The 22,713-nt window shown below is 37.6% G+C and overlaps 1 protein-coding gene and 2 long non-coding RNA genes across 4 annotated transcripts in view; all 3 read right to left on the reverse strand.

Moving 5' to 3' along the window:
• LOC133537476 (collagen alpha-2(IX) chain-like) overlaps nucleotides 1-22,713 on the reverse strand; it is a 149,235-nt gene that overhangs the window by 25,465 nt on the left and 101,057 nt on the right. The gene's annotated exons all lie outside the window — the stretch shown is intronic.
• LOC133537336 (uncharacterized) lies at nucleotides 1,353-2,223 on the reverse strand. Its single transcript, XR_009802660.1, has 2 exons — nucleotides 1,687-2,223; nucleotides 1,353-1,601 (listed from the first exon to the last, which is right to left on the reverse strand). It is a non-coding gene; the product is annotated as an uncharacterized LOC133537336 (long non-coding RNA).
• On the reverse strand, nucleotides 6,398-13,306 carry LOC133537337 (uncharacterized). The gene is made up of 2 exons (XR_009802661.1): nucleotides 13,258-13,306; nucleotides 6,398-7,253 (listed from the first exon to the last, which is right to left on the reverse strand). It is a non-coding gene; the product is annotated as an uncharacterized LOC133537337 (long non-coding RNA).

The following is a 22,713-nucleotide window of genomic DNA, read 5'->3' on the forward strand; positions in this document are numbered from 1 at the left end:
ACCATAACATCTGACAACCAAACATCTAATGCCACCATAACATTTGACAACCAAACATCTGATACCACCATAACATCTGACAACCAAACATCTAATACCACCATAACATTTGACAACCAAACATCTAATACCACCATAACATCTGACAACCAAACATCTAATACCACCATAACATTTGACAACCAAACATCTAATACCACCATAACATTTGACAACCAAACATCTAATGCCACCATAACATTTGACAACCAAACATCTAATACCACCATAACATTTGACAACCAAACATCTAATGCCACCATAACATTTGACAACCAAACATCTGATGCCACCATAACATTTGACAACCAAACATCTAATACCACCATAACATTTGACAACCAAACATCTAATACCACCATAACATTTGACAACCAAACATCATATACCACCATAACATTTGACAACCAAACATCTGATACCACCATAACATTTGACAACCAAACATCTGATACCACCATAACATTTGACAACCAAACATCTAATACCACCATAACATTTGACAACCAAACATCTGATACCACTATAACATTTGACAACCAAACATCTAATACCACCATAACATTTGACAACCAAACATCTAATACCACCATAACATTTGACAACCAAACATCTAATACCACCATAACATTTGACAACCAAACATCTGATACCACCATAACATTTGACAACCAAACATCTAATACCACCATAACATTTGACAACCAAACATCTAATACCACCATAACATTTGACAACCAAACATCTGATACCACTATAACATTTGACAACCAAACATCTAATACCACCATAACATTTGACAACCATACAATTCCACACCCACTTAACACCACTGTAACTTTTGACAAACAATTCCACACCCATTTAATAACACCACCATAACAGATTGACAACCAATTACACAAAGCTACTAGATAAAAGAATCTGGATATTATCTTCAACACAACTCTTTCGTTTCAGTCACATTAGGAGTGTAAAACAGCCTTCTTTCACCTCCGTAATCTCGCTGAAATATGTCCCTATTTTGTCCACTAGAGACGCTGAGATCATTATTCATGCGTTATTTACATCTCTCTACATTACTGTTATCTATTTTTTTCAGGCCTCCTTTTGTCTAGCATTAAAATATTAGTTGGTACAAAATGCAGCTGCTATACTTTTAACAAGAAAGTTTGATCATATTACACCTATACTATAGTGTTGTTGCGGTGCATGGTGTAAGAATGATAACGTGGATGAACAAATGAATGACAAAATAAGTAAGATTGTGTGACAGAACAGCGGGAAAAGAAGACTGCAGAGAGACGATGATGTTAGCTGCCAGCGTGTTTATTGACAACTCAGTATGTGAGTGCAGTGTGTGATTACCTTAAAGAGATGGAGTGTGACTATGTGTAAGTATTATCTGAGCGTGGTCACCAGAGGGTGTTGAGTGTGCGTGTTGAGATAGAGGTGGAAGTCCAAAAGAAGAAAAAGGCTTGGACGTCAGAAGGCAGGAGCGAGGTCTTGGTCCAGGGAGGCAAGAGGGAATCCAAAGTGGGTCCAGGTAGACGAAGAGGAAGCTGGAGGACGACACAACACGAAAGACCGTCAACTCGACAGGAAGGGAACACAGGGAGCAAGAAGGCTGGAGATGTGTTGGCTTACTTTACTGGTAGGAGAAACTACGTTCTGGCACCGGATCTTAAGACGCGCTGGCTTATGAAGCCTGGTTGCTCATCACCGGCAGGTGTGTTGATTGCAGATATCTTGCAGAGGCACACCCGCAGCGGAGAGAGAACACCTATTGATGTGCTCCGCCATGCACTCAGTCCGCACAGCAGGAGGAGAAGCAGGAACGTGACCCATAACACATTGAGTAAGACTTGTGTACTGTTGTAGCGCTGCAGGGTGTAAGAATGAGAAATGAGTCACATGAATGAATACATGGACAACATTAGGTAAGAGTTTTGCATTGCATAGCGGAATAAACCAATTTTGACCTTATCGATATCAGAAACTGAGGAAACAAACACCATGAGGACACAAATTAAATACATATTTACCATGTATTGTCAATGACAAGACCCCTAAAATTGACCTTGTAGATATCAAAAACCATGACACAAAATACATATTTCCCATGTATTGTCAATGACAAGAACCCTAAAATTGACCTTGTAGATATCAAAAACCATGGTGACACAAATTAAATACATATTTACCATGTATTGTCGATGAACAGACTCCTTAAAATTGACCTTGTAGATATCAAAAACCATGGTGACACAAATTAAATACATATTTACCACGTATTGTCAATGACAAGACCCCTAAAATTGACCTTGTAGATATCAAAAACCATGACAAATTAAATACATATTTACCATGTATTGTCGATAAGACCCCTAAAATTGATCTTGTAGATATCAAAAACCATGACACAAATACATATTTACCATGTATTTTCGATGACAAGACCCCTAAAATTGACCTTGTAGATAAAAACCATGACACAAATTAAATACATATTTACCATGTATTGTCGATGACAAGACCCCCAAAATTGACCTTGTAGATATCAAAAACCACGAGGACACAAATTAAATACATATTTACCATGTATTGTCGATGACAAGACCCCCAAAATTGACCTTGTAGATATCAAAAACCACGAGGACACAAATTAAATACATATTTACCACGTATTGTCAATGACAAGACCCCTAAAATTGACCTTGTAGATATCAAAAACCATGACAAATTAAATACATATTTACCATGTATTGTCGATAAGACCCCTAAAATTGATCTTGTAGATAAAAACCATGACACAAATTAAATACATATTTACCATGTATTGTCGATGACAAGACCCCCAAAATTGATCTTGTAGATATCAAAAACCACGAGGACACAAATTAAATACATATTTACCATGTATTGTCAATGACAAGACCCCTAAAATTGACCTTGTAGGTATCAAAAACCACGAGGACACAAATACATATTTACCAGGTATTGTCGATGACGAAACCCTTAAAATTGACCTTGTAGATATCAAAAACCATAAAACAAATTAAATACATATTTACCATGCATTGTTGATGACAAGACCCTTAAAATTGACCTTGTAGATATCAAAAACCATGATGGCACAAATTAAATACATATTTACAATGTATTGTCGATGACGAGACCCATAAAATTGACCTTGTAGATATCAAAAACCATAATGACACAAATTAAATACATATTTACCATGTATTGTCTGACAAGACCCCTAAAATTGACCTTGTAGATATTAAAAACCATGAGGACACAAATTAAATATATATTTACCATGTATTGTCAATGACAAGACCCCTAAAATTGACCTTGTTGGTATCAAAAAACCATGAGGACACAAATACATATTTACCAGGTATTGATGACGAAACCCTTATAATTGACCTTGTAGATATCAAAAACCATGATGGCACAAAATACATATTTACCATGTATTGTTGATGACGAAACCCTTATAATTGACCTTGTAGATATCAAAAACCATGACACAAATTAAATACATATTTACCATACATTGTTGATGACAAGACCCTTTAAATTGACCTTGTAGATATCAAAAACCATGATGGCACAAAATACATATTTACCATGTATTGTCGATGACGAGACTCCTAAAATTGACCTTGTAGATAACAAAAACCATGACACAAAATACATACTGACCTTGTATTGTAGATAACAAAAACCATTAACAAAAACAATGAAGACACAAATTACATACTAACCTGTATTGTAGATAACCAAACCCCCCAAAATTTCCCCTGTAGTTATTAAAAACCAGGACACAAATATACATATTTACCTTGTATTGTAGAAGACCAGAGTCCTTCAAATTGACCTTGTAGATAACAAAAACCATGACAAAAAGGAAATACATATTGACCTTGTATTGTAGATGATCAAACCCCCAAAATTAAATTGACCTTGAAGATTAAAAACAAATTAAAATACATATTGACCTTGTATTGTAGATGACCAGACCCGCAAAAGTGACCTTTAAGATAAAAAAAGGACACTATTTAAATACAAATCGAACTTTGATTGTAGATGATCAGACCCCCAAAATTGACCTTGTAGTTAATAGAAACCATGACACAAAATACATAGACGTAGATATCAAAAACATGAGGAAACAAAAACAAATTAAATACATACTGACCTTTTATTGTATATGACCAAAACCCCCCAAATTGACCTTGTAGACAAAATCAATGGACACTAATACAAATTTACCTTGTATTGTAGACGACCTGACTTCTTAAAATTGACCTAATGAATAACAAAAACCATGACAAATAAAATACATATTAACCTTGTATTGTAGATATCAAAAACCATGAGGAAACAAAACAAAAAAAAAGGCCCAAAATACATACCGACCTTGTAGTAACAAAAACCATGAGGACAAATAAAATACACATTTTTACCTTGTATTGTAGATGACCTGAATTTTTAAACTTGATCTAATAGATAAAAACCATGACAAATGAAATACATATTAACCTTGGATTGTAGGTATCAAAAACCATGAGGAAACAAAAAAAAGGCCCAAAATACATACCAACTTTGTAGTAACAAAAACCATGAGAACAAAAAATACAAATTTACCTTGTATTGTAGATGATCAGACTCTTTAAAATTGACCTTGTAGATAACAAAAAACATGACAAATTACATATTGACCTTGTATTGCAGATGACCAAACCCCACATAATTGACCTTGAAGTTAAAAACCATGACAAAAAAAAATAAATACATATTGACCTTGTATTATAGATGACCAGACACCCCCCAAAATTGACGTTAATAGAAACCATGGCACAAATAAAATATACATTGACCTTGTATTGTAGATATCAAAAACCATGAGGAAACAAAAACAATGACACAATATACAGACTGACCGTGTAGTTAAAATACAAATTTACCTTGTATTGTTGATGAGACTCCTTAAAATTGACCTGGTAGATAACAATAACCTTGACAAATGAAATACATATTGACCTTGTATTGTAGATATCACAAACCATGAGGAAACAAAAACAGTGACACAGGTTAAATACATACCGACCCTGTATTGTAGATGACTAGACCCCACAAATTCACTTTGAAGATAAAAACCATTACAAAAAAAATATATTTACCTTGTATTGTAGATATCAAAAACCATGAGGAAACAAAAACAATGACATAAAACCCCCACAAATTGACCTTGTAGTTAAAAACTTTGGTCATCTACAATACGAGGTAAATATGTATTTTATTCGTCAAAGTTTTTGTTGACAAGGTTAATTTGTGGGGGGTTTTGTGTCATTGTTTTTGATATCTACAATACAAGGTCAATATGTATTTTATTTGTGTCCTCATGGTTTTTGTTAACTACAAGGTCAATTTTGGGGGGGAAGGGGAGTCTGGTCATCTACAATACAAGGTAAATATGTATTTTATTCGTCAGACTCCCCTTCCCCCCCAAAATTGACCTTGTAGTTGACAAAAACCATGGACACAAAATACATATCGACCTTGTATTGTAGATATCAAAAACCATGAGGAAACAAAAACAGTGACACAAGTTAAATACATACTGACCTTGTAGTTAAAAACCATGACAAATAAAATACAAATTTACCTTGTATTGTAGATGAACAGACTCCTTAAAATTGACCTTGTAGATAACAAAAACCATGACAAATGAAATACATATTGACCTTGTATTGTAGATATCACAAACCATGAGGAAACACAGTGACACAGGTTAAATACATACTGACCTTGTAGTTAAAAACCATAACACAGGTTAAATACATACTGACCCTGTATTGTAGATGACTAGACCCCACAAAATTGACTTCTAAGATAAAAACCATTACAAAAAAATACATTTACCTTGTATTGTAGATATCAAAAACCATGAGGAAACAAAAACAGTGACACAAGTTAATTACATACTGACCTTGTAGTTAAAAACCATGACAAAATACAAATTTACCTTGCACTGTAGATGAACAGACTCCTTAAAATTGACCTTGTAGATAACAAAAACCATGACAAATGAAATACATTTTGACGTTGTATTGTAGATGACTAGACCCCCAAAATTGACCTTGAAGATAAAAAAAAAAAGATAAAAAAAAAAAGAAAATATACATAGACTTTGTATTGTAGACCAGACTCCACAAAATTGACCTTGAAGAAACAAAAAAAAGTTTAGTTATTTTCAATTATTGCACCCACACAAGGAACCATTACATCAGCCTGGGGTGCAGCCTGAGTGGAGAAACAAAAAAAAAAAACAGGGACACAAAAGGAATTTAGAACAAACATTTAAGACACATGAACACAAATCAAGTCATTTGCGGCAAAGAGGTGAGTTTTAAGCTGTGCTCTAAAAGTGTCCAGAGTGGTGGCGGACTTGACTTTCAGGGGGAGCTTATTCCATAGGCCAGGTACCATCATTGAAAATGCACAGTCTCTCTTTGTCACTAGGTTTGACTGTGGGACCTTCAAGGTCATCTGGTTGTCAGATCTGAGGCAACGACCAAGCCTGGAGCTGATAGGTTGGTCCAGGAGATGTTTGATGTAAGCTGGGGCAAGACCATGGAGCGCTTTGAAGACATACGTAAGGATCTTAAATTTCACTCTGTGCTTCACCAGGAGCCAGTGAAGGGAGGAGAGGATGGGAGAAATGTGTTCCCTCATTTTTGTGCCTGTCACCAGCATTTTGTACCAACTGCATGCTATATATGGTCTTGTTAGTGACCCCAGCATAGAGGGCATTCCATTAGTCCAGTCTGCAGAAGATGAGCATGAACACGACCCTCTAAGTCACTGGGGGAGAGGACATACTTGATCTTGGCTATTGTGCACAGTTGGGGGGTTGGAGTTCCCGAACAGAAGAATTTCACTCTGTCATTGAGCTGCAGGAAATTTTGACATCCACTCTTTTATGTCCTGCAAGCAGTCCTTCAAATGGTCCAGTCCAGAGGGATCGTCTGTCTTGAGTGGAAGATAGATTTAGTATCATCAGTGTAGAAATGAAAGGAAATTTTAAGGCGATGAATGACTTGGCTGAGGGAGAGCATGTAGATGGAGAACAGGATGGAACCCAGTATTGAGCCCTAGGGACCCCACAGGTGAGGTTGGCACAGCGGGAGGAATGTTTGGCTCTGTTCACAGAGAAGGTTCCGTTGTTGATGGAGGACGTAAACCAGCACAGAGCTATGTTAGTGATGCCGACCTCTTATTTCCCCAGATACCCAATACATCTAACATTGGCCGGCCACACACACACACACACACACACACAAGCAGCAACTATCACCCCCCCCCCCCCCGCCTCGGGTGAAGGTAATGTAACTATTGTAAACCAGACTTTCAAACCAAGGATGGCACAACATTTATTTAAACCCCAAAATGTCAAAAGATGAACAAGAAGAAAGCCAGCACCAACATCTCTGCAGATGTTTGGTGATGCATGGAGAGCTAAGAACCTTTTGTAAATACATCTTACATAAAGCATCACAAGTGCAAAAATATTCACAGCGTACTTTTCAGCTTGGAGATCACAACTTTGAAATGTCCCAACACCCAGCTTTTGACAACCATAGTAGGGCCAAATCAGTGAGGGCAGGTGTGTTCACCTGTAGCCAACACTCAGCCCCACCTTCATTCATCCATCCATTTCCTACCACTTATTTCCTTTGGGGTCACGGATACCTATCTCAGCTACAATCGGGCCGGAAGGCGGTGTACACCCTGGACAAGTCACCACCTCATCACAGGGCCAACTTAACATCACAAAATGAAAATGCTACGCCCACCCTTCTTTCTCTAACCCTACTTTGGTCATGTGCATTACATTTTCATAACATGGTCACTACTGCCTACTTTGTCTTGTTATATTCTTATTTTACTGTTATCTATATATATTTTTTTCCCCCCCATTGTTGCTTTTTATTTTCTATTCTTATTTTAATATTTCTCTATTGTGTTTCCATTTAAACCCCCATTATTTACTTTTATTTAAATTGATCTCAACTCTGTACACTGCTGCTGGAATTTTAATTTTCCTGAAGGAATCAATAAAGTACTATCTATCTATGTTGACATTCACAAGATGCCTTCATGAAATGTATCTTTATCTCAGCCTATGTATTGTTAATACTCATTGACATGCTCCACATGTATGTATTGTTAATACTCATTGACAGGCTCCACACGTATGTATTATAAATGCTCATTGACATGCACCACACATATGTATTATAAATGCTCATTGACATGCTCCACACGTATGCATGTATGTATTGTTAATGCTCATTGACAGACTCCACATGCATGTATGTGTTGTTAATGCTTATTGACATGCTTGACATGACATACAAACATGTCAAGCCTGTCAATGAGCATCAACAATACATGTCAAGCATGTAAATGAGCATAAACAATACACACATTCATACATGCCGGGGCCTGTAAATGACCATAAACAATAAATACATGTCGGGCCTGTAAATGACCATGAATAATACATACATGCCGCGCCTGTAAATGACCATGAATAATACATACAGGCCGCGCCTGCATACGAGCATAAACAATACATACATGCCGGGCCTGTATACGAACAGAAACAATACATACATGTCAGGCCTGTAAAAGAGCATAAAACGCAACATACATAAACATTGGCGTCGCACACAACCAACGGCAAACAGATTAGTCCGCCCTGAGATGGGTAGGTTTTGAGTTCAAACCCCGCCTGAGTCATACCAAAGACTATAAAAATAGGAGCCATTACCTCCCTGCTTGGCACTCAGAATCAAGGCTTGTAATTGGGGGTTTAATCACCCAAATTTATTCCCGAGCTCAGCCACCACTGCTGCTCACTGCTCCCCTCACCTCCCAGGAAGTGATCCAGGGTGAGGAGTCAAATGCAGATAATTTTGCCACACCTAGTGTGTGACAATTATTGGTACTTGAACATTGGCCTCAGACTACCAACGCCAAACCAACATTAGCCTTGTCGACGACCGTCAGGAACAAGAGTGAAGCGTCTTGCTCAAGGACACAACGTACATGACGAGGTCAATAGAAGGTGGGAATTGAACCAGGAATTAAAACTAGGGGAGACAGGACCTTCTCTGTGGTCGGCCCTAAGCTGTGGAACACTGTGGCCCTCCATACTCAAACTGCTCCCGATGTGGAGTGTTTTAAGTTTCGTCTTAAGACCCATTTTTATTCTTTGGCTTTTAACACTACGTGAGTTGTGTGGTCAAAAAATATAATCCTTTAAGTTTACAATTCAGAAAGTTTTATGAAGCATAATTGTAAGCACACTACCACAAAACACAAATTGCTAGCCTCCGATGTTATGAACATTTTTTACAGTTGCATTGTATTGAAAATGAGGACATAGCAAAACATTTATTCCTTTAGTGGGAAAATATATACATAGAATAGAATGTACTTTATTGATCCTTGGGGGATATTCAACACCACAGTTCGCTCACAAACTATGATGATAATATTATATATATATATATATATATATATATATATATATATATATATATATATATATATATATATATATATATATATATATATATATATATCATTGTGAGCGAACTGTGGTGTTGAATTTCCCCCAAGGATCAATAAAGTACATTCTATTCTATGTATATATTTATTATTATTCATTTTTATTTAGTCATTGGTGGAGCTTAAGATAGTATTCGAATGTTTGTAATATTGTTGTGCCGCACTTTGGAAACAATTTGTTTAAATGTGCTATATACGGTAAATAAAGTGGATTGGAAGTATCCACAGGTTGCTGGCACGGTCACTCTACCAACCACGCAGTCCACAAAATAAACCAAAAGAACATTGACTTTGGGTGTCCCACGATTCAATATCGATTTAGGGTCGCAATTCGATTATAATTCAAATTTTTCTATTCAACGCGATTCTGAATTCACAACAATATTTTTCCAATTGAAAAGGATTGTGTATTCATTCAATACATAGATTTCAGCAGGATCTACCCCAGTCTGCTGACATGCTAGCAGAGTAGTAGATTTTTAAAAAAAGCTTTTATAATTGTAAAGGACAATGTTTTATCAACTGATTGCAATGTAAATTTGTTTGAACTGTTTAACGTACCAAAAATATGACTTATTTTATCTTTGTGCAAACATTGGACACAGTGTGTTGTCCAGCTTATGAGATGCCATGCAAGTGTAAGCCACTGTGACACTATTGTTCTTTTTTATTATTTTTATAAATGTCTAATGATAATGTCAATGAGGGATTTTTAATCACTGCTATGCTGAAATCATAATATTGATACTGTTAATCATTTTTGTTTCACTACTTTTGTTTTGTTCTGTGTGGTGTTTGTGTCTCCTCTCAATTGTTCTGTTTATTGCAGTTCTGAGTGTTGCTGGCTCAGCTTTGCTTTTGGAATTGGATTGCATTGTTATGGTATTGCTGTGTAGTGGTTTGTTGGGTTGATTAATTTAAAAAATATATTTTTTTCTTTTTTTAGTAGATTTTTCTTAAAATGAGAATTGATTCTGAATTGCACAATATGAAAATCGTGATTCTAATTCGAATTGATTTTTTTTCCACACCCCTACTAATAAATATCGAAATCTATAAAGCCCCCACACACACACACACACACACCAAAAAGCAGCAACCATCACACCCCGCCCTGGGTGAAGGTCATGTAAGCATTGTAAACTGGACTTTCAAACCAACGACGGCAAAACATGCAGTTTAAAACTTTAACATTTATTTAAACCCCAAAATGTCAAAGGTGAACAACAACAACAACAACAACAAGAAGAAGAAAGCCAGCACCAACATCTCTGCAGATGTTTGGTGATGCATGGAGAGCTGACAACTTTATGTAAATACACCTTAAACAAAGCATCACAAGTGTAAAAGTATTCACAGCGTACTTTTGAGCTTGGAGATCCCAACTTTGAAATGTCCTTCTAAACACCCAGCTTTTGACAACCATAGTTGGACCAAATCAGTGAGGGCAGGTGTGTTCACCTGTAGCAAACACTAATCAGTGAGGGCAGGTGTGTTCACCTGTAGCAAACACTAATCAGTGAGGGCAGGTGTGTTCACCTGTAGCAAACACTAATCAGTGAGGGCAGGTGTGTTCACCTGTAGCAAACACTCAGCCACACCTTGACTCTCTTAGCCAGCAGTTGAGAGCCATGGTGACTGACAGCTTGTCAGCAACTAAATGTGTCTTGTTTCTACATGTTGTGTTCCTAACATGTGCATGTTTGTCACTGACTAATAAATGTGTGTTTCTACATGTTGTGTTCCTAACACATGTGCATGTTTGTCACTAAATGTGTGTTTCTACATGTTGTGTTCCTAACATGTGCATGTTTGTCACTAAATGTGTGTTTCTACATGTTGTGTTCCTAACATGTGCATGTTTGTCACTAAATGTGTGTTTCTACATGTTGTGTTCCTAACACATGTGCATGTTTGTCACTAAATGTGTGTTTCTACATGTTGTGTTCCTAACACATGTGCATGTTTGTCACTAAATGTGTGTTTCTACATGTTGTGTTCCTAACACATGTGCGTGTTTGTCACTAAATGTGTGTTTCTACATGTTGTGTTCCTAACACATGTGCATGTTTGTCACTAAATGTGTGTTTCTACATGTTGTGTTCCTAACACATGTGCGTGTTTGTCACTAAATGTGTGTTTCTACATGTTGTGTTCCTAACACATGTGCATGTTTGTCACTAAATGTGTGTTTCTACATGTTGTGTTCCTAACATGTGCGTGTTTGTCACTAAATGTGTGTTTCTACATGTTGTGTTCCTAACACATGCGCATGTTTGTCACTAAATGTGTGTTTCTACATGTTGTGTTCCTAACACATGTGCATGTTTGTCACTAAATGTGTGTTTCTACATGTTGTGTTCCTAACACATGTGCATGTTTGTCACTAAATGTGTGTTTCTACATGTTGTGTTCCTAACACATGTGCGTGTTTGTCACTAAATGTGTGTTTCTACATGTTGTGTTCCTAACACATGTGCATGTTTGTCACTAAATGTGTGTTTCTACATGTTGTGTTCCTAACACATGTGCATGTTTGTCACTAAATGTGTGTTTCTACATGTGTTCCTAACATGTGCATGTTTGTCACTAAATGTGTGTTTCTACATGTGTTCCTAACATGTGCATGTTTGTCACTAAATGTGTGTTTCTACATGTTGTGTTCCTAACATGTGCATGTTTGTCACTAAATGTGTGTTTCTACATGTTGTGTTCCTAACACATGTGCATGTTTGTCACTAAATGTGTGTTTCTACATGTTGTGTTCCTAACATGTGCATGTTTGTCACTAAATGTGTGTTTCTACATGTTGTGTTCCTAACATGTGCATGTTTGTCACTAAATGTGTGTTTCTACATGTGTTCCTAACACATGCGCATGTTTGTCACTAAATGTGTGTTTCTACATGTTGTGTTCCTAACACATGTGCATGTTTGTCACTAAATGTGTGTTTCTACATGTGTTCCTAACACATGTGCATGTTTGTCACTAAATGTGTGTTTCTACATGTGTTCCTAACATGTGCATGTTTGTCACTAAATGTGTGTTTCTACATGTTGTGTTCCTAACACATGTGCATGTTTGTCACTAAATGTGTGTTTCTACATGTTGTGTTCCTAACACATGTGCATGTTTGTCACTAAATGTGTGTTTCTACATGTTGTGTTCCTAACACATGTGCATGTTTGTCACTAAATGTGTGTTTCTACATGTTGTGTTCCTAACATGTGCATGTTTGTCACTAAATGTGTGTTTCTACATGTTGTGTTCCTAACACATGTGCGAATCAAACAATTTTCAAGCAGCAATAAAGCACACAGTAGAAGCATCAAGACAAACAATAGAACGCCAGTGTAAAAGAGCAAACTGTCACAGCAACACAAACACAACTTTAAATCAGCAATAAAGCACACGGTAGAAGCATGAAGACAAACAATAGAACGCCAGTGTAAAAGAGCAAACTGTCACAGCAACACAAACACAACTTTAAATCAGCAATAGAGCACACGGTAGAAGCATGAAGACAAACAATAGAACGCCAGTGTAAAAGAGCAAAGTATTACTCACTGCGACTAAAACCCGTCCGATCCACATCCGTCAAAAAAGAATAATGATGAAGCAGTGAAGAAGGGACTCAGGTGGAACTAAATACAACTAATTAAACGAGGAACAGGTGTGCAGACGCGGAGCAGAGAGTAAAGGTGTCACAAAAGACAGAGAGCAAACAGGAAACAGTAAGAAAATAAGAGCAGCAGGACAGGAAGTGATTTCAAAGACAGGAAAAGCAAACATGATCAAAGTGTCAGTAGCACTTCTGACACATCTATATATATATTAGACCAGGGTCTCAGACACGTGAGATCTTATTTTGCGGCTCCCACGCTAATATGAAAGTTGAATGTTAGTGAGAGTTTGATATGAATGGTGCTTGACAGCGTTGTGGGCGGAGCTGAAGGAATCCACCAATCACGGTGTGCTATATGGCTCTCCAACAGTGACGTCACTTGTGTGACGCAGGCAGAGACAGGTTTGAAATAAAGTTAAAAACGATGATGCTGTGTTCCAAATTTAAGTTATTTGATTAATCTGAATGAGCCTATGGCTTTGTACTTTGTTTATTATGTATTCATTTCTTTGTATTCTATTTTTGTTATTTTGAATTTACAACGCCCTGGCGCTGTTTGGACTGTTTTTATAATGTTTTGTAATGTTTTATATTGTTGTTGGACTTACTGTTTGTAATTGTGGAAATTTATAAATAAACATAAAAAAAAAGGTTTGAAATAAAGTTGAAAACGATGACACTGTGTTCCAAATTTAAGTTATTTAATGAATCTGAATGAGCCTATGGCTTAATTAATTTGCACTTGGTTATTATATATATATATATATATTTTGTATTCTAATTTTGTTACTTTGAATTTACAATCTCCTGGCGCTGTTTGGACTGTTTTTATAATTTTTTGTAATGTTTTATACTGTTTTTGGACTATTTTGATTATTGTTTCTCATCTGTTTGTTATTGTTGAAATTTGTAAATAAACATTTAAAAAAAAAAGTTTGAAATAAAGTGGTCGTCGTGTAAAACTAGAGCCTGCGTCTTTGTTATTGTAAGCGAGAGTTTATATATGTCGCCTATACTGTATAAAAGTACAAAATAAGAAAGAGGGAGGCTGCAGTTTTACACTTTATTTAGGACCACTTTATTTACTTTCTTTCAAAAACCTCCGCTCCACTCAACCTGTCACCACTTCCGCTCCTCGGGCCTTCAAAATAAGACTCCAAGGCATATACTGTAGAAGAGCTTCTAACAGGAACTTAACATCACAAAGAGGCAAGGCCATAAAAATAGGTTACATACCTCCCCTCCTACAAAAAGAAACGTCCTCGTTTCAACACAAATAACAGGATTAGTGCAAAAACAACACAGGCAGTTAAAACAAAAACATATTAACCTGTCCCCCCAAAAATACAGAGCCTCACAACACACAAAACAACAACAACAAAATGTAACCGATGGTTTATATATGTCGCCTATACTGTATAAAACCACAAAATAATGCAACCTATTTTATGGGCTTGCTTCTTTGTGATGTTAAGTTCCTGTTATAAGCTGTAATACAATATTTGCCTCGCGCTCTTATTTTGAAGTCACTGAGAGCGGAAGTGGTGAGAGGTTGAGTGGAGCGGAGGTTTTTGAAAGAAAGTAAATAAAGTGGTCCTCGTGTAAAACTGGAGCCTCCCTCGGTGTTTGTTATTTTCTACTTTTATACAGTATAGGCGACATATATAAACATCTCCGCTCCACTCATCGTGTCACCACTTCCGCTCTTAGGGCCTTCAAAGTAAGAGCTCAAGGCATATAATGTATAACAGCTTTTACCAGGAACTTCATTCATCCATCCATTTCCACATTCTGTTACTTATTACTTTTATTATTTAATCTCTGAAATGAAGCATTCATTCATGTATTCTTCTCAACATGCATATATAAGTATTCCTTTGTTTTTATTGTACACAAACATGTATTTAATATTCATACACTGAACATGTATTTAATAATACTATACTAGACATTATTAAATTTAATAATCCTATACTAGACATGGGCTTCACGGTGGCAGAGGGGTTAGTGCGTCTGCCTCTGGGTTCAAATCCAGGCTCAGGATCTTTCTGTGTGGAGTTTGCATGTTCTCCCCGTGAATGTGTGGGTTCCCTCCTGGTACTCCCGCTTCCTCCCACCTCCAAAGACATGCACCTGGGGATAGGCCCCTCCCACCTCCAAAGACATGCACCTGGGGATAGGCCCCTCCCACCTCCAAAGACATGCACCTGGGAATAGGCCCCTCCCACCTCCAAAGACATGCACCTGGGGATAAGCCCCTCCCACCTCCAAAGACATGCACCTGGGGATAGGCCCCTCCCACCTCCAAAGACAAGCACCTGGGGATAGGCCCCTCCCACCTCCAAAGACATGCACCTGGGGATAGGCCCCTCCCACCTCCAAAGACATGCACCTGGGGATAGGTTGATTGGCAACACTAAATGGTCCCTAGTGTGTGAATGTTGTCTGTCTATCTGTGTTGGCCCTGTGATGAGGTGGAGAATTGTCCAGGGTGTACCCCACCTTCCGCCCGATTGTAGCTGAGATAGGCGCCAGCGCCCCGCACGACACCAAAAGGGAATAAGCGGTAGAAAATGGATGGATGTACTGAACATATATTTAATTATATACTAATCTTATATTTAATATTCATACACTAAACATGTATTTAATATTTATACACTAAACATATATTTAATATTCATACACTGCACATGTATTTAATCATATACTAAAAACATATTTAATATTCATATACTAATCATATTTTTTAATATTCACATGTATATTAAAACATGTATTTTTTATTTTCTAAATAAGGCACACTCGGAAATAATGTCATTGTGTGCAGTTTTGGCAGAAGTCCACTGGAGGGCGCACATTCCCTCTTCATAAATCTGGTCATTCATACACTAAACAGGAATTTGATATTCATCCACCAAACATGTATTAAATAATTATACACTAAACATATATTTAATTTATACACCCAAAACGTATTTAATATTCATACACTAAACATGCATTTAATATTTATACACTAAACATGTATTTAATATTTGTACACTAAACATATATTTAATATTTATACACTAAACATATATTTAATATGTATACACTAAACAAGTATTTAATATTTCTACACTAAACATGTATTTAATATTTATACACTAAACATGTATTTAATATTTATACACTAAACATGTATTTAATATTAATACCATAAATACCTGTATGATCAGTGCCAGAGCTTGGTCCACATTGCCGGCAGTAAGTCGGTCACGTTTCCAGTGAGGGTTGGACTCCGCCAAGGCTGTCCTTTGTCACAGATTCTGTTCATAACTTTTATGGACAGAATTTCTAAGTGCAGTCAAGGCGTTGAGGGGTTCCGGTTTGGTGACCGCAGGATTAGGTCTCTGCTTTTTGCAGATGATGTGGTCCTGATGGCTTCATCTGGCCGGGATCTTCAGCTCTCACTGGATCGGTTCGCAGCCGAGTGTGAAGCGACCGGAATGAGAATCAGCACCTCCAAGTCCGAGTCCATGGTTCTCGCCCGGAAAAGGGTGGAGTGCCATCTCCAGGTTGGGGAGGAGACCCTGCCCCAAGTGGAGGAGTTCAAGTACCTGGTAGTCTTGTTCACGGGTGGGGGAAGAGTGGATGGTGAGATCGACAGGCGGATCGGTGCGGCGTCTTCAGTAATGCGGACGTTGTATCGATCCGTTGTGGTGAAGAAGGAGCTGAGCCGGAAGGCAAAGCTCTCAATTTACCGGTCGATCTACGTTCCCATCCTCACCTATGGTCATGAGCTTTGGGTCATGACCGAAAGGATAAGATCACGGGTACAAGCGGCCCAAATGAGTTTGGGTCTCTCCCTTAGAGATAGGGTGAGAAGCTCTGCCATCCAGGAGGAACTCAAAGTAAAGCCGCTGCTCCTCCACATGGAGAGGAGCCAGATGAGGTGGTTCGGGCATCTGGTCAGGATGCCACCCGAACGCCTCCCCAGGGAGGTGTTTAGGGCACGTCCAACCGGTAGGAGGCCACGGGGAAGACCCAGGACACGTTGGGAAGACTATGTCTCCCGGCTGGCCTGGGAACGCCTCGGGATTCCCCGGGAAGAGCTAGACGAAGTGGCTGGGGAGAGGGAAGTCTGGGCTTCCCTGCTTAGGCTGTTGCCCCCGCGACCCGACCTCGGATAAGCGGAAGAAGATGGATGGATGGATATTTTTAATATTTATACACTAAACATGTATTTAATATTTATACACCAAACATGTAAACAACGTCCTCCCACCCCCCATTTATACATACGTACACACACACATGTATATATATATACATATATATATATATATATATATTTTTTTTTTTTGTATATACATATGTATGTATATATATATATTTATATATATATAAATATATATATATATATATATATATATATATATATATATATATATATATATATATATATATATATATATATGTATGCATGTATGTATTAGGGGTGTGGGAAAAAATCGATTCGAATATGTTGTGCAATTGAGAATCGATTCCCTTTTTTTAATCACTTTTTGATTTATTTATTTTATCTTATTTTTATTTTTTTTTATCAATCCTACAAAACACTACACAGCAATACCATAACAATGCAATCCAATTCCAAAAGCAAAGCTGAGCCAGCAACACTCAGAACTGCAATAAACAGAACAATTGAGAGGAGACACAAACACCACACAGAACAAAACAAAAGTAGTGAAACAAAAATGATTAACAGTATCAATATTATGATTTCAGCAAAGCAGTGATTAAAAATCCCTCATTGACATTATCATTAGACATTTATAAAAATAATAAAAAAGAACAATAGTGTCACAGTGGCTTACACTTGCATGGCATCTCATAAGCTGGACAACACACTGTGTCCAATGTTTGCACAAAGATAAAATAAGTCATATTTTTGGTTCCTTTCAATAGTTCAAACAAATTTACATTATTGCAATCAGTTGATAAAACATTGTCCTTTACAATTATAAAAGCTTTTTACAAAAATCTCCTACTCTGCTAGCATGTGATCAGACTGGGGTAGATCCTGCTGAAATCTATGTATTGATTGAATACACAATCCTTTTCAATCGGAAAAATATCGTTTTTGAATCGAGAATCGCGTTGAATCGGAAAAATCTATTTATAATCGAATCGCGACCTCAAGAATCGATATTGAATCGAATCCTGGGGCACCCAAAGATCCGCAGCCCTAATAAGAACTATTATTACTGGTATTGGAGAAAACATTTGTATTTGGAGCTATGTCATTTTTCAAATCTGGATTTTTGTGATCTTTATTGCAGTTATTCTCCGGTACCGTATTTTCTGGACCATAGGGCCCACCGGATTATAAATTACACAGCCGAGGAGAGGGTCTAGTCAAGTTTTTTTTCATACAAAAGGCGCACCGGATTAAAAGGTGCATGAGAGGGGTCATATTATTATGTTTTTTCTAAATCGCTTTGTGGAAGAAGTGTCAAAAGATGGCGTTAACGGTTTTAATGACATTCAGACTTGACCTAAATCAATTGCAATCGTGTGCGCAAAACATATCATTGATTATTTTTGTTTTGTTTTTGTTTGACTTTTGTAGCTGTATGTAGAAACCCTCACCTGCGTTTGGCGTGGACGTTGCCTGGACAGGTCGTAGACGGACAGTGCCTACCCTCCACTAACCTCAACCCTAACCCTAAACCCGGACAGGTCGTAGACGGACAGTGCCTACTGTTAAGGTGTTTGAGCTTAACAGAGTTCTTTATGCGTGCACATGAACGACACTTTCAACGAGTCTTGAACATCAACGTCCTCTCACCGAGGAGACTTTTTTATTCTCTTCTTCTGTTGAACACACAACTGCTTCTGTGTTAAACACTACACAGTACCAGAGCGCCCTCAAGGGGATAACATGCGCTACAACATCCTAGCTCTATAACACAGTCACTGAGTAAGAGCATGGATATATACAATCTTAACACCCCCACTCGCTATTAGCGCACTGTGTTAAACAATATTTTAAGAACATTTTCCATCATCCTGTTTTGTTAGGATTTCTCCTTCTAGTCTTCATCCCAACATGCCAAACATATTCTGTGAAAAACATTTCAACTTCTGTTTAGTAGCTGGTTTTGTCAGAATATCAGCAACCATTTGTTCTGTAGGACAATATTCCAGTAGCAACAATGTCTCTTATGAAGTGATATTTCATATCAATGTGTTTGCATCTTTGTCTGTTGACAGCATTTTTAGTGAGTGCAATCGTACCCTGATTGTCTTCGTACACTTTTGTTTTAACATATTGATAGTTATCAAGTCCTTTTAGTAGCTGTTCAATGTAAAGACACTCCTGTATAGCTGAAGCTAAAGAAATGTATTCTGCTTCACAAGTAGAAGGAGCTACTGTTGGTTGTTTTCTTGTCTTCCATGAAATGAATGAAGTGCCTCCACACAAAGTTGCACAATAGCCTGATGTGCTACGTCTGTCTGTTTCATTTGATGCCCAACTTGCATCACAGTAATGAAGTGCCTCCACACAAAGTTGCACAATAGCCTGATGTGCTACGTCTGTCTGTTTCATTTGATGCCCAACTTGCATCACAGACCGAGTCTTTCAGTTACATTCTTCTTGAAGTGAAGTCCTTGTTCTGATGTACCTTTTAGGTATCTGAATACATGTTTCACGGTATTCCAATGTTCCATAGTAGGTTCATTAAAGTGTTGAGATAGTTTACTCACAACAAAGCTTATGTCAGGTCGAGTGCATGTTGAGAAGTAAATTAAACTTCCCACTGCTTCTCTGTACTGTTTTGGTTGTTTCAACTTTTCAACATTTTCTGCATAATCAAGTTTTGGTTCACAAGGAGTTTCTCTTGGTTTACAATTTTCCATATCAAACCTTTGTAAGACCTTTTTCAAATATCTGTCTTGTGACATTTTGACTAGTCCATGTGTTTGTTCAAAGTCTATTCCTAAGAAATGTTTTAGGGTTCCCAAATCCTTCATTTTGAATCTCTGAGTTAACATTCTTTTGACATCCTGCATTGATTTTTCACTTGAGGTAGCTAAAATAAGGTCATCTACCCAAATAATAAGAATGACCTTTTGACCATATTTTTCTCTTGTATATACACAATGATCTGCATCATTTTGCACAAAGTCATTTTCACACAAATGAGTGTGTAGCACTCTATTCCAGTTTCTGCCCGACTGTTTGAGTCCATACAAGGATTTGTTTGGTTTACATACCAGTTTTTCACCAGTGTTAGAGTTTTTCTCGTAACCTTGTGGTTGTTCTAAATAGATTTCGCAGTCGATGGGTGCGTGTAGATACGCGGTCTTCACGTCCATCTGATGTAAGATTAAGTCCTCCTGTGCCGCCTCCTGCATGACAATTCTTACACTTAACATGTCAGCTGTCGGTGAAAACGTCTCGTCGTAATCAGTTCCTGCTCTCTGGTCGTATCCTTTAGCAACAAATCTTGCCTTAAATTTATTAGATCCATCTATGTCTGTTTTGAGTGCATAAACCCACTTAGCTTTTAAAGCTCGCTTAGCTGGTGGTAAGTCAGTCAACTGGAATATGTCATTTTCCACTAGTGACTTCATCTCCTCATTCATGGCGTTTTTCCAGTGCATTGACTCGGATGATAACACGGCTTCCTGATAAGTTTCTGGAATGTCACAAACGGCTCGATAACAGAAATCAACGCATGTTTGTAATCTGTCCAATGAATCATCAGTCTCATAATCTTGTAAATAAGATGGCTTTTGTTTTACTCTGAATGGATTCTTTCTGATTTCTGTTTCGGCATTTGCCGCTGACTGTTCCACATCTTCCTGCTCATTTAAATCCTCAGTTTTGTTTTCAGGTTGAACTCTGTCCTCATCCTTCTGGTCACTGTCACAGACTGCATTGTCTCTGTTTCCAATGTCATGTCTTGCGTATGGCTCTAAAGTTTGTGTCTCTCTCTCTACACTTGTTTTGGTTGCGAATTTCACCAATCTGATCTTTTGGACTTTTTCCATTTCTGGATAATATACAAGGAATGCTGGGCTGTTTTTATCATATCCTATGAAAATGCCCTGCTCACTTTTGGAGTCTAGTTTTCCTTTTTCTTGTTTGTAACTAAAACATGTAGACCCAAATTTTTGCATTTGTGACACATTTGGTACTTTTCCTGAAAGTAACTCATATGCTGTTTTCTTTGTCCGTCTATTGTTAGACCGGTTTCTAACATGAGCTGCTGCTTGAATGGCATAGTTCCACAAATAGTTTGGTAGTTTGCTTTCTATCAGTAAGCATCTAGCCATGTCAAACAGTGTTCGCCATCCTCTCTCTGCTGTGTGGCGAATAAGGCGCTGACGTCTCATGTCTTATTTTGTTCTTTGTTAGTAACATTTGGAACTCTCTGTTTGTAAACAAGGTGCCGTTGTCTGAACGTATACACTTTACATCTCCAAAGGGTGCTACATCTGCTAAGAACTTTTCTGTTGCAGTAACTGTATCACTTTTTGACTTAAGGAAATATACTAATACAGCACCTGAATAGTCATCTGCGAAACATTGTGCGTATTTGTGCCCTCCTATCCCCACAACATCTTTTCAGATGTGCTGCTTTGAAGAGGTAATCACTGGAATGTTCGTCAGGAACCTTTCTGACATTGTCTCGTTTATCTTTCTTTTTGCTCATGGTTTCTTGGTGTGTGTTGCTCTTACAAAAGTTGCACCACACTTTTCGGATACAATTTCTTGCTCTGTGTCCTTTTAATCCACATTTGAAACATGTCAGATCTTCATCTCCACTCCTACTTTGAGTGCTGCTGGTGTACGTCTTCTGGATATTTCTATCCTGTTTTGTGAACATTTTCATCACATTGTCTGTTGGCTCAGCAATACTAATTTCCTCTGACTCTTCGTAAATACGTAATCTCCTTTTGAAATCTGTAAATGTCACATTGTCTTCGTTTTGTGTTACATGTACAGCTAATGGCTTGTAAGCGTCAGGAAGTCCTCCAAGAATCATGGCTATGATCAGACTATCATTGAGAGTCTCACCGGCATCACGAAGTGCTGTAATCAGGTTTTCTGCTCTGATGATGTAGTCCATAGTCGACTCTCTATCTGCTTTCCGTAGTTTTGTCAAGGACGTGTACAGGTTGATTATTCGTGGCTTGCTTTTTCCTGAGTAGTGCTCCCTCAGCATTTTCAGTGCTTTCCTTCCATCGTATGTAGCATCATGTCTAATTAAAGACAGGCTTTTATCATCGATCAACCTTATGAGCTCTGCATAGCAGTCTGGATTCTTTATTCTGTCCGCTGCTGCTTGCTCTTCTCCAACTGGTTCATTTAGAACAGTGTCTTTCAACTTTAAAATATG

Source organism: Nerophis ophidion, linkage group LG18 (assembly GCF_033978795.1).
Source record: "Nerophis ophidion isolate RoL-2023_Sa linkage group LG18, RoL_Noph_v1.0, whole genome shotgun sequence".
In the NCBI taxonomy this organism is placed as follows: Eukaryota; Metazoa; Chordata; class Actinopteri; order Syngnathiformes; family Syngnathidae; genus Nerophis; species Nerophis ophidion.